Raw genomic sequence first — 12,352 nt, forward strand, 5'->3', positions numbered from 1 at the left:
TGATAAGGATAGAGATCCTTCACCACCAAACCTTGTCAAGACCGTTTTATTATTTGAATTTCTTGCAATTTACTTTCCTTGTTTCTTAATCCAAAACCCCAAAAATATATAACTCATAACCAATTATAAGAACACTTCCCTGCAATTCCTTTGAGAGATGACCCAAGGTTTGAATACTTCGGTTATTACTTTTAGGGGTTTGTTACTTGTGACAACCAAACTTTTGTATGAAAGAATTATTGCAGGTTTAGAAACTATACTTGCAATGAGAGTTTATTGTAAAATTCTAGACCACACAAAAACTCGTTCATCAGTACCTGTTTGAAAATTATTTTTCAAAAGAAAAGAACTAAGTCTTTCATACCAAGCTCTAGGAGCTTGTCTTAAACTATAAAGAACTTTTAAAAATTTAAAAACATGGTTTGGAAAATTTTTATTTTTGAGTCTGGGAGGCTAGACCACATATACTTCTCTATCTATTATTCTATTTAAAAATGCATATTTCACATCCACTTGAAAAAGCTTTAAACCACAATGAGTAGCATATGCAAGGAGAAGTCTGATTGTTTCCATTCGAGCTACTACTGCAAAGGATTCATCAAAGTTTATTCCTTCTTCTTGGTCGTATCCTTGAGCTACTAGTCTTCCCTTATTCCTAGCTATGCTTCCATCTTCCCCTAACTTATTCCTAAATATCCACATAGTTCCCGTCACTTTTTTTCCTTTTGAATCAAGCACAAGTGTCCATACATTATTTTTCTCAAACTACTGCAGTTCCTCTTCCATGGCATCCCAACATGTAAACGGTAAATCACACCGTCCAAAAAGAAAATGTAAATCATGTTACGGTGTATGTTTCAGGCTTTCAGCCAAGCCAGTTTTTTCATAAGCCATTATCACAAACTCTGATCGCTATAGGAAAGAGCAGAGGCACGTGTCCTTAAACAAAAGCACTAAAAAGAATATTTGTATCTAGCATCTGTACCGTAGTATGCCCCATAAATAAATAGGTAGATTTCAATTTTGTTCTTGCCGTCAACTTTTTAATAGTCAACCCTTAGTTAATTTATTTTTTTCAATTTTACCCCCTAAATTACATCATCATCATCATCATCATCTTTTCCTCCCCATCCATTCCTAACCCAATTTCAAATTCAAATATAACCCAACTCAAAGTGCTTCATTCGTATTTTTGGGCTCAATTTTAGTGCCAAATTATTTTTCACCATCCTTCTTCTTGAAGAAGATCTAGTAGTGACACCTTGTGATGGATATCTTATTGTAAGAGCCAGCACTTTTGAAAAATATTATTATGAACAAATTTTAAATCATATATTTATTTACAGTCTTAATTTCAGAAATTACTTTATATATAAATAATTAAAAGCAGTTTCGATTAATTAAAGTTGAAATAAATTAAGACCCTTATCCAATTCTACAATTATTGATTTTTTCTATATTTAAATTATAAAGTTAAGTAATTGTAAAATAATAAGAATTTTATAATTATTGATTTAAATGATTAAGATTTTGGAATTTAATACTTCAGTTTTTATGAATAAAAAAATTAATTGTATTATCTCTAAATCTTGAATTTGAGCATTTAATTGAAAGTAATTTGTGAAATCGATGAGCAAATATTATTTTCTGTATATAATTAGTGTGTATTTAATTTGGGTTTCAAATACTATATTATTCTCATTTCTATTTGAAATTACTAAACTAACCCAACCCTAATTTTCACATAAAACTCTTACCCTTTCTCCCTAACCCTCAACCGCCACACCCCAACTCCATCTCCCTTACTTTTAGCAGCATGGTGTACAGAAATCGTGACGGTTTATTCCTTGGTAACGGCGCTAAAAACTTAATACGCACGTTCATAATCTTAGTTCTTTGTCACAACTTCACACAACTAACCAGCAAATGCACTGGGTCGTCCAAGTAATAAACCTTACGTTAGTAAGGGTCGATCCCACGGAGATTGTCGGCTTGAAGCAAGCTATGGTCATCTTGCAAATCTTAGTCAGGAAGATTCATATGGTAATGGATATTTGATAATTAAAATATAAATAAAACATAAATTAAAGATAGAGATACTTATGTAATTCATTGGTGAGAGTTTCAGATAAGCGTATGAAGATGCTTGTTCCTCCTGAACCTCTGCTTTCCTATTGTCTTCATCCAATCATTCATACTCCTTTCTATGGCAAGCTGTACAATAGGCGTCACTGTTGTCAATGGCTACATCCTGTCCTCTCAGTGAAAATAGTCCAATGTGCTGTCACTGCATGGCTAATCATCTGTCGGTTCTCGATCATACTGGAATAGGATCCATTGATCCTTTTGCGTCTGTCACTACGCCCAGCACTCGCGAGTTTGAAGCTCGTCGCAGCCATCCCTTCCCAGATCCTACTCGGAATACCACAGACAAGGTTTAGACTTTCCGGATCTCAAGAATGGTCGTCCATGGATTCTAACTTATACCACGAAGACTCTGATTAAGGAATCCCAAAGATATTCATTCAATCTAAGGTAGAATGGAAGTGGTTGTCAAGCACGCGTTCATAGGTTGGGAATGATGATGACTGTCACGATCATCACATTTATATTGAAGTGCGAATGAATATCTTAGAATCGGAATAAGCTTGCATTGAATAGAAAAACAATAGTACTTTGTATTTATTCATGAGGAGCAGCAGAGCTCCACACCTTAATCTATGGTGTGTAGAAACTCTACCGTTGAAAATACATAAGAACAAGGTCCAGGCATGGCCGAGTGGCCGGCCCTCATAAAGGTCTAAGATAGCATAAAACTCATCAAAGATGTCTAATACAATAGTAAAAGGTCCTATTTATATCAGACTAGTTACTATGGTTTACAGAAATGAGTAAATGATGCAGAAATTCACTTCTGGGGCCCACTTGGTGTGTGCTTGGGCTGAGCATTGAGCTTTACACGTGTAGAGGCTTCTCTTGAAGTTGAACACCAGTTTGTAACATGTTTCTGGTGTTTAACTCCACTTTGCAACCTGTTTCTGGCGTTTAACTCTAGAATGCAACATGGAACTGGCGTTGAATGCCAGTTTGCATCGTCTAAACTCGGGCAAAGTATGGACTATTATATATGGCTAAAAAGTCCTGGATGTCTACTTTCCAACGCAATTAAGAGTGCGCCATTTGGAGTTCTGTAGCTCCAGAAAATCCACTTTGAGTGCAGGGAGGTCAGAATCTAGCAGCATCTGCAGTCCTTCTTCAACCTCTGAATCTGATTTTTGCTCGAGTCCCTCAATTTCAGCCAGAAAATACCTGAAATCACAGAAAAATACACAAACTCATAGTAAAGTCCAGAAATGCGAATTTGTATTAAAAACTAATAAAAATATACTAAAAACTAACTAAATCATACTAAAAACTATGTAAAAATAATGCCAAAAAGCGTATAAATTATCCGCTCATCACAACACTAAACTTAAATTGTTGCTTGTCCCCAAGCAACTGAAAATCAAATAGGATAAAAAGAAGAGAATATACTATGAATTCCAAAATATTAATGAAACTTAGCTCCAATCAGATGAGCGGGACTAGTAGCTTTTTGCCTCTTGAATAGTTTTGGCATCTCACTTTATCCATTGAAGTTCAGAATGATTGGCATCTATAGGAACTTAGAATTCAGATAGTATTATTGATTCTCCTAGTTCAGTGTGTTGATTCTTGAACACAGCTACTTTATGAGTCTTGGCCGTGGCCCTAAGCACTTTGTTTTCCAGTATTACCACCGGATACATAAATGCCACAGACACATAACTGGGTGAACCTTTTCAGATTGTGACTCAGCTTTGCTAGAGTCCCCAATTAGAGGTGTCCAGGGTTCTTAAGCACATTCTTCTTTTTGCTTTGGACCTCGACTTTAACCGCTCAGTCTCAAGTTTTCACTTGACACCTTCACGCCACAAGCACATGGTTAGGGACAGCTTGGTTTAGCCGCTTAGGCCAGAATTTTATTCCTTTAGGCCCTCCTATCCACTGATGCTCAAAGCCTTAGATCCTTTTTACCCTTGCCTTTTGGTTTTAAGGGCTATTGGCTTTTTCTGCTTGATTTTTCTTTTTCTTTTTCTTTTTTTTTTTGCCATTTTCTTTACTTTCTTTTTTTTTTTTTGCAAGCTTTTGTATTCACTGCTTTTTCTTGCTTCAAGAATCATTTTTTTGATTTTTCAGATTATCAAATAACATGTCTCCTTTTTCATCATTCTTTCAAGTGCCAACATATTGAACATTCATAAACAACAATTTCAAAAGATATATGCACTGTTCAATCATTCATTCAGAAAATAAAAAGTATTGTCACCACATCAAAATAATTAAACTAGTTTTAAGGATGAATTCGAAACCCTATACTTCTTGTTCTTTTGTAACTAAAGCATTTTTCATTTAAGAAAGGTGATGGATTCATAGGACATTCATAGCTTTAAGACATAGACACTTAAACACTAGTGATCATGTAATAAGACACAAACATAAATAAACATAAAGCATAATAAATGAAAAATAGTAAAATAAATAGACAAGGAGATTAAGGAATGAGTCCACCTTAGTGAGGGTGGCGTCTTCCTCTTCTTGAAGCACTAGTGGTGCTTTTGAGCTCCTTTATGTCTTTTCCTTGCCTTTGTTGCTCCTCCCTCATAGCTCTTTGATCTTCTCTAATCTCATGAAGGATGATGGAGTGCTCTTGATGCTCTACCCTTAGTTGTCCCATGTTGGAACTTAATTCTCCTAGGGAGGTGTTGATTTGCTCCCAATAGTTTTGTGGAGGAAGGTGCATCCCTTGAGGCATCTCAGGGATTTTATGGTGGAGAATTTCCTCATGCTCTTGTTGAGGTCCATGATCTCTTATTTGCTCCATCCTTTTCTTAGTGATGGGCTTGTCCTCTTCAATGAGGATGTCTCCCTCTATGTCAATTCCAGCCGAATTGCAGAGGTGGCATATGAGGTGAGGAAAGGCTAACCTTGCCCAAGTGGAGGACTTGTCAGCCACCTTGTAAATTTCTTGAGGTATAATCTCATGAACTTCCACCTCCTCTCCAATCATGATACTATGGATCATGATGGCCCGGTCTATAGTAACTTCAGACCGGTTACTAGTAGGAATGATTGAGCGTTGAATGAACTCTAGCCATCCCCTAGCCATTGGTTTGAGGTCATGCCTTCTTAATTGAACCGGCTTGCCTCTTGAGTCAATTTTCCATTGAGCTCCTTCCTCACATATGTCTATGAGCACTTGGTCCAACCTTTGATCAAAGTTGACCCTTCTTGTGTAGGGGCGTGCGTTCTCTTCCATCATTGGCAAGTTGAACGTCAGCCTTACATTTTCCGGACAGAAGTCTAAGTATTTCCCCTGAACCATGGTGAGCCAATGCTTTGGATTCGGGTTTACACTTTGATCATGGTTCCTAGTGATCCATGTGTTTGTATAGAACTCTTGGACCATTAAGATCCCGACTTGTTGAATGGGGTTGGTGAGAACTTCCCAACCTCTTCTTCGGATCTCATGTCGGATCTCCGGATACTCATTATTTTTGAGCTTGAAAGGAACCTCAGGGATCACTTTCTTCTTAGCCACAACTTCATAGAAGTGGTCTTGATGGACCTTTGAGATGAATCTCTCCATCTCCCATGACTCAGAGGTGGAAGCAATTGCCTTCCCTTTCCTCTTTCTAGAGGTTTCTCTGGCCTTAGGTGCCATAAATGGTTATGGAAAAATAAAAAGCTATGCTTTTACCACACCAAACTTAAAATATTTTCTCATCCGCGAGCAAAAGAAGAAAGAAAGAAGGAGAAGAAGAAAAAGAATGGAGGAGATGGAGGGAGAAGGTGTATTCGGCCAAGGGTAAGAAGAGAGGGTTGTGTTGTGTGAAAGTAAAGAAGGAAAGAGGGGTTTATATAGGGGTGGGATAGGATTTAGGGTTCGGCCATTAGGGTTGGGGTTGGGAGGGAAAAGAGTTTGAATTTTGGAGGTAGGTGGGGTTTATGGGGAAGAGAGGATGGATGTGAGTGGTGAAGAGGTGATGGGGAAGAGGGATTGAGCTGATTGGTGAAGGGTATTTGGGGAAGAGAGTTATGAAAATGTGTGAAGAGGAGAGAAGAAGATGTGGGGATCCTGTGGGGTCTACAAATCCTGAGGGGATCCTGTGGGGTCCACAGATCAAGTGGGGTCAAAACTTAACATCCCTGCTCCAATTAGGCGTGTAAAACACCCTTGCTGTGCAATCCTGGCGTTTAACGCCAGATTGCTGCCTGTTTCTGGCGTTAAACACCCAAATGTAGCCTGTTTCTGGCGTTTAACGCCAGGCAGATGCTTGTTTCTGGCGTTAAACGCCAACTTGGTTCCTGTTTCTGGCATTAAATGCCAGACAGATGCTTGTTTCTGGCATTTAAATGCCAGAGTGCTCTCCTCCAGGGTGTACTATTTTCAATGCTATTTTTCATTCTGTTTTTGATTTTTCAGTAGTTTTTGTGACTTCACATGATCCTCAACCTAATAAAACACGAAATAACAAAAGGAAAATAAAATAGATATAATTAAATAACATTGGGTTGCCTCCTAATAAGCGCTTCTTTAACGTCAATAGCTTGACAGTGAGCTCTCATGGAGCCTCACAGATGTTCAGAGCATTGTTGGGACCTCCCAACACCAAACTTAGAGTTTGACTGTGGGGGTTCAACACCAAACTTAGAGTTTGGTTGTGGCCTCCCAACACCAAAATTAGGGTTTGATTGTGGGGGCTTTGGTTGACTCTGCAGTGAGAGAAGCTTTTCATGCTTCCTCTCCATGGTTACAGAAGGAGATCCTTGAGTCTTAAACACAAGGTTGTCCTCATTCAGTTGAAGGACCAATTCTCCTCTGTCCACATCAATCACAACTCTTGCTGTGGCTAGGAAGGGTCTTCCAAGGATGATGGATTCATCCTCTTCCTTCCCAGTGTCTAGGATTATGAAATCAGTAGGGATGTAAAGGCCTTCAACCTTTACTAACTCGTCCTCTACTTGTCTATAAGCCTATTTTCTGGAGTTCTCTGCCATCTCTAATGAGATTCTGGCAGCTTGCACCTCAAGGATCCCAAGTTTCTTCATTACAAAGAGTGGCATTAAGTTTATTCCTGACCCTAAGTCACACAGAGCTTTCTCAAAGGTCATGGTGCCTATGTCACAGGGAATTAGGAATTTACCAGGATCCTGTTTCTTTTGAGGTAATTTCTGCCTATCTAATGTATTCAGTTCATTGGTGAGCAAGGGAGGTTCATCTTCCCAAGTCTCATTACCAAATAATTTGGCATTCAGCTTCATGATTGCACCAAGATACTTAGCAACTTGCTCTTCAGTGACGTCTTCATTCTCTTCAGAAGAAGAATACTCATCAGAGCTCATGAAGGGCAGAAGGAGGTTCAATGGAATCTCTATGGTCTCTAGATGAGCCTCAGATTCCTTTGGTTCCTCAAAAGAAAACTCCTTATTGGTCACTGAACGTCCCAGGAGGTCTTCCTCACCAGGATTCACGTCCTCTCCCTCCCTTATAGGTTCGGCCATGATGGTTAAATCAATGGCCTTGCACTCTCTCTTTGGATTCTCTTCTGTATTGCTTGGGAGAGTACTAGGAGGGGTTTCAGTGACTCTTTTACTCAGCTGGCCCACTTGTGCCTCCAAATTTCTAATGGAGGACCTTGTTTCATTCATGAAACTCACAGTGGCCTTAGATAGATCAGAGACTATATTTGCTAAGCTAGATGGGTTCTGCTCAGAATTCTCTGTCTGTTGCTGAGTGGATGATGGAAAAGGTTTACTATTGCTAAACCTGTTTCTTCCACCATTATTAAAGCCTTGCTGAGGCTTTTATTGATCCTTCCATGAGAAATTTGGATGATTTCTCCATGAGGGATTATAGGTGTTTCCATAGGGTTCACCCATGTAATTCACCTCTGCTATTGCAGGGTTCTCAGGATCATAAGCTTCTTCTTCAGAAGATGCCTCTATAGTACTGTTAGATGATTCCTTCAATCCATTCAGACTCTGAGAAATCATATTGACATGCTGAGTCAATATTTTGTTCTGAGCCAATATGACATTCAGAGTATCAATTTCAAGAACTCCCTTCCTCATAGGCGTCCCATTATTCATAGGATTCTTTTCAGAAGTGTACATGAACTGGTTATTTGCAACCATGTCAATGAGTTCTTGAGCTTCTGCAGGCGTTTTCTTTAGGTGAATGGATCTACCTGCAGAATGGTCCAATGACATCTTAGATAATTCAGACAGACCATCATAGAATATATCCAGGATGGTCCATTCTGAAAGCATGTCAAAAGACACTTTTTGGTCAGTTCCTTGTATCTCTCCCAAGCTTCATAGAGGGATTCACCTTCTTTCTGTTTGAAGGTTTGAACATCCACTCTAAGCTTACTAAGCTTTTGAGGAGGAAAGAACTTGGCTAAGAAAGCCGTGACCAGCTTATCCCAAGAGTTCAGGCTATCTTTAGGTTGAGATTCCAACCATATTCTAGCTCTGTCTAGCAAATGGGAAAAGCATGAACCTGTAGACCTCGGAGTCAACCTTATTGGTCTTAACAGTATCACAGATCTGCAAGAATTTAGTTAAGAACTGAAAAGGATCTTCTAATGGAAGTCCATGAAACTTGCAATTCTGTTGCATCAGAGAAACTAATTGAGGCTTTAGCTCAAAATTGTTTGCTCCAATGGTAGGGATTGAGATGCTTCTTCCATGTAAGTTAGAATTTGGTGCAGTAAAGTCACCAAGCATCTTCCTTGCATTGTTATTATTTTCGGCCATCTCTACTTCTTTTTTTGAAAATTTCAGTAAAGTCCTCTTCAGAATGTTGTGTTTTAGCTTCTCTTAGCTTCCTCTTCAGAGTCCTTTCAAGTTTCGGATCAGCTTCAACAAGAATGTTCTTATCCTTGCTCCTGCTCATATGAAAAAGAAGGGAACAGAAAATAATAGGGATCCTCTTTGCCACAGTAGAGAGGTTCCTTTATGTGAGTAGAAGAGAAGAAAAAGAATTCGAACACAGGAAGAGGGAGAGGGTTCGAATTTTTAAGAAGAAGAGAAGTGTTAGTAGATAGATAAAATAATTAGAAAGAGATGAGGGGGAGAGAATTTTCGAAAATAATTGAAAAGAAAAGAAAAATATTTTTGTTTTTAATTTAAAAATTAAAGTTAAAATTCGAAAATTAAGAAAGGAAAATAAAATTAAATCAAAGTAAAAATTAAAACAATTAGTTAATAAAAAAGGAATTTTGAAAAAGAGGGAAGGGATTTTCGAAAATTAGAAAGAGAGAGTTAGTTAGGTAGTTTTGAAAAAGATATGAATCAAACAAAAAGATAAGATTAATTGAAAAAGATTTGAAAATCAATTTTGAAAAGATAAGAAGCTAGAAAATAAGTTAGAAAAGATTTTGAAATTAATTTTGAAAAAGATGTGATTGAAACTTATTTTGAAAAATAACTTTAAAAAGATTTGATTTTAAAAATTAAAGTTGATTACTTGACTAACAAGAAACAAAAAGATATGATTTTTAAAATTTAAAGATTGAACCTTTCTTACTAGGCAAGTAACAACTTAAAAAATTTTGAATTAAAACATTAAATGTTGTGAGATTTTCGAAAATATGAACTAAGAATGAGAAAAAGATTTTGAAAATCAATTTTTAAAAAAAGAAATTTCGAAAATTATGTAAAAAATGAAAAAGATTTGATTTTTGAAAAAGATTTGGAAAAGATAGAATTTTTAAATTGAAAATTTGACTTGACTCATAAGAAACAACTAGATTTTTAAAACTTTTTTACTAAATAAAATCAAATTTTTGAAAATTTATGAGAGAAAAAGGGAAAGATATTTTTTTTATTTTTGAATTTTAATGATGAGAGAGAAAAATAATAAAAAGACTTAATGCATGAAAATTTTTGGATCAAAACAAATGATGCATGCAAGAACACTATGAATGTCAAGATGAACACCAAGAACACTTTGAAGATCAAGATGAACATCAAGACTTATTTTTGAAATTTTTTTTTAGAAAAAAAAAACATGCAAGACACCAAACTTAAAAATTTTTATTCTTTAGACACTAATAATTCAAGAATGCATATGAAAAACAAGAAAAGACACAAAACAAGAAATTTTATAGATCAAACAAGAAGACTTATCAAGAACAACTTGAAGATCATGAAGAACACATGCATGAGTTTTCGAAAAATGCACAAATTTTAAAAACATGCAATTGACACCAAACTTAAAATTTGACTCAAGACTCAAACAAGAAACATAAAATTTTTGGTTTTTATGATTTTATAAGATTTTTTTTTTGGTTTTTTTTTCCGAAAATTATTTTAGGAAAAAATGAAAAAGAAAATATTTTTTTTTGTATTATTTTCGAAAATAAGAAAAAAAAAGCTTAAAAATAAAATAAAATTACCTAATCTGAGCAACAAGATGAACCGTCAGTTGTCCAAACTCGAAGAATCCCCGGCAACGGCGCCAAAAACTTGGTGCGCAGAAATCGTGACGGTTCATTCCTTGGTAACGGTGCTAAAAACTTAATACGCACGTTCATAATCTTAGTTCTTTGTCACAACTTTGCACAACTAACCAGCAAGTGTACTGGGTCGTCCAAGTAATAAACCTTACGTGAGTAAGGGTCGATCCCACGGAGATTGTCGGCTTGAAGCAAGCTATGATCATCTTGCAAATCTCAGTTAGCCAGATTCATATGGTAATGGATATTTGATAATTAAAATATAATTAAAATATAAATAAAACGTAAATTAAAGATAGAGATACTTATGTAATTCATTGGTGAGAGTTTCAGATAAGCATATAAAGATGTTTGTTCCTCCTGAACCTCTGCTTTCCTATTGTCTTCATCCAATCATTCATACTCCTTTCTATGGTAAGATGTACGTTAGGCATCACCGTTGTCAATGGTTGCATCCTGTCCTCTCAGTGAAAATGGTCCAATGCGCTGTCACTGCATGGCTAATCATCTGTGTCGGTTCTCGATCATACTGGAATAGGATCCATTGATCCTTTTGCATCTGTCACTATGCCCAGCACTCGCGAGTTTGAAGCTCGTCGCAGCCATCCCTTCCCAGATCCTACTCGGAATACCACAGACAAGGTTTAGACTTTCCGGATCTCAAGAATGGCCGTCCATGGATTCTAACTTATACCACGAAGACTCTGATTAAAGAATCCCATAGATATTCATTCAATCTAAGGTAGAATGGAAGTGGTTGTCAGGCACGCGTTCATAGGTTGGGAATGATGATGACTGTCATGATCATCACATTCATATTGAAGTGCGAATGAATATCTTAGAATCGGAATAAGCTTGCATTGAAAAGAAAAACAATAGTACTTTGTATTAATTCATGAGGAGCAGCAGAGCTCCACACCTTAATCTATGATGTGTAGAAACTCTACCGTTGAAAATACATAAGAACAAGGTCCAGGCATGGCCGAGTGGCCAGCCCTCATAAAGGTCTAAGATATCATAAAAATGATCAAAGATGTCTAATACAATAGTAAAAGGTCCTATTTATATCAGACTAGTTACTAGGGTTTACAGAAATGAGCAAATGATGCAGAAATCCACTTCTGGGGCCCACTTGGTGTGTGCTTAGGCTGAGCATTGAGCTTTACACATGTAGAGGCTTCTCTTGGAGTTGAACGCCAGTTTGTAACCTGTTTCTGGTGTTTAACTCCACTTTGCAACCTGTTTCTGGCATTTAACTCCAGAATGCAACATGGAACTGGCGTTCAGTTTGCGTCGTCTAAACTCGGGCAAAGTATGGACTATCATATATTTCTGGAAAGCCCTGGATGTCTACTTTCCAATGCAATTGAAAACGCGCTATTTAGAGTTCTGTAGCTCCAGAAAATTTACTTTGTGTGCAGGGAGGTCAGAATCCAGCAGCATCTGCAGTCCTTCTTCAACCTCTGAATCTGATTTTTGCTCAAGTCCCTCAATTTCAGCCAGAAAATACTTGAAATCACAGAAAAACACACAAACTCATAGTAAAGTCCAGAAATGTGAATTTGTATTAAAAACTAATTAAAATATACTAAAATCTAACTAAATCATACTAAAAACTATGTAAAAATAATGCCAAAAAGCATATAAATTATCTGCTCATCACAGCACACCCCCAAGAAAGAAGAAGACAAAGGGGAATCAGAAACACATCACACACACCCACGAAGCACTTTTGTCCGAAGGAGAAGAAGAGAAGAGCAGGGAGGAGACCGTGCCGGCACGTCGGGCTTCTCCACCGCCATTGCTTC

Source organism: Arachis ipaensis, chromosome B07 (assembly GCF_000816755.2).
Source record: "Arachis ipaensis cultivar K30076 chromosome B07, Araip1.1, whole genome shotgun sequence".
Lineage (NCBI taxonomy): Eukaryota > Viridiplantae > Streptophyta > Magnoliopsida > Fabales > Fabaceae > Arachis > Arachis ipaensis.